The following is a 1,254-nucleotide window of genomic DNA, read 5'->3' as shown; positions in this document are numbered from 1 at the left end:
CCTGAGTAACTTTTCCTTATAACTTAATCGGCGGTCTCTTATAATTTTTAAGATATTTAAAGTTAAAGTTAGATTCGAAACGAAAATTTGGTTTGAGTTATATAACGTAACTTGAATCAAATTTTAGTTTTAAATCAGAAATAGGTTTGGGTTAGGTTATATCTTTCGGAAGTGGAGCCCCCCCGTGGGAGGACGGAACTCACTGCGTCCACGCATATACTTTCTCATCCATGCAACAATTGTGGGGCGGACTGTCTCTCTGTCTCTATATTATTACCCAAATGTTAACTTTAAATATCTCAGAAACTATAAGAGACCGCCGGTTAAGTTATAAGGAAAAGTTACTCAGGGTTATGTCCTTGACAACATATGTCAAGGTCAAAGTCATCAGTGAGGTGTAACCTAATATGCATATTTACCTTACAAACATATATTATATAAACATTTAATGTATATACATCGTACATATACATTGTATAGAATGGATAACTGAATATCCTGAATTAAGTAAATTAACACATGTTTGTTACAGAAAATTTGTTTCTAATTTGTCTACAAAAAAATGGGGTTTAACAATAAGATAAGTGTAAAGTTTAAAATAAGTGCGATATAATTTTTAAATATAAATTGGATTTTATACATATATATATGCATGTGTGTCACGTTTTATGAAAAATATTACTTTTGTTTATATTTAAATACTATTTATATACAATCATTTTCACCAAATTTTTTTAAATGTGAAATTAAGAACGACAAAAAATTTTTGAGATAATGCTGTGTTTATGTTATGGCCGGCTTATCGTTCGCGATCTATCGCTTACGCTTGTATTGAACCAATACGTGTGTGTAGTGAGAATATCGGGAACCATGCGGCGTAGCGTAACCACGGGTCTTTCAGTTCACGTGAGTCGGCAAACGGCGAGTGTGCGTCGAAGAACGTGCAACGTGCAATCGAAACAGTTGGGTGTTGGAAAGGATTATTGTGAAGAATTCACGCCCATAGAATATCATTAGCGCTATCCTTCTCTTACACATTGCGGACGCCTCGCGCTATCCTTCTCCCACGCCTCCTCGCGACATCGTACCTTCGCGTTCCCTCTTCCTCGCGTGTCCCTCGCCTATCGGTTTCGCCGCGATCCCCTTCTTCCCCGCGGATCCCTCTCCTATCGGTTTCGCCGCGGGTCCCCCTCCCCCTCTCCGAGGACTCCTCGCCTACCGGTTAGGTTAGGTTAGCGGGTCCCTCGCCTATCG

This window comes from Formica exsecta, unplaced genomic scaffold, assembly GCF_003651465.1.
Source record: "Formica exsecta isolate Colony F162 unplaced genomic scaffold, ASM365146v1 scaffold864, whole genome shotgun sequence".
Taxonomy (NCBI): Eukaryota; Metazoa; Arthropoda; class Insecta; order Hymenoptera; family Formicidae; genus Formica; species Formica exsecta.
The sequence above is the reverse complement of the archived record's forward strand: the minus strand, read 5'-3'. Positions refer to the sequence as shown.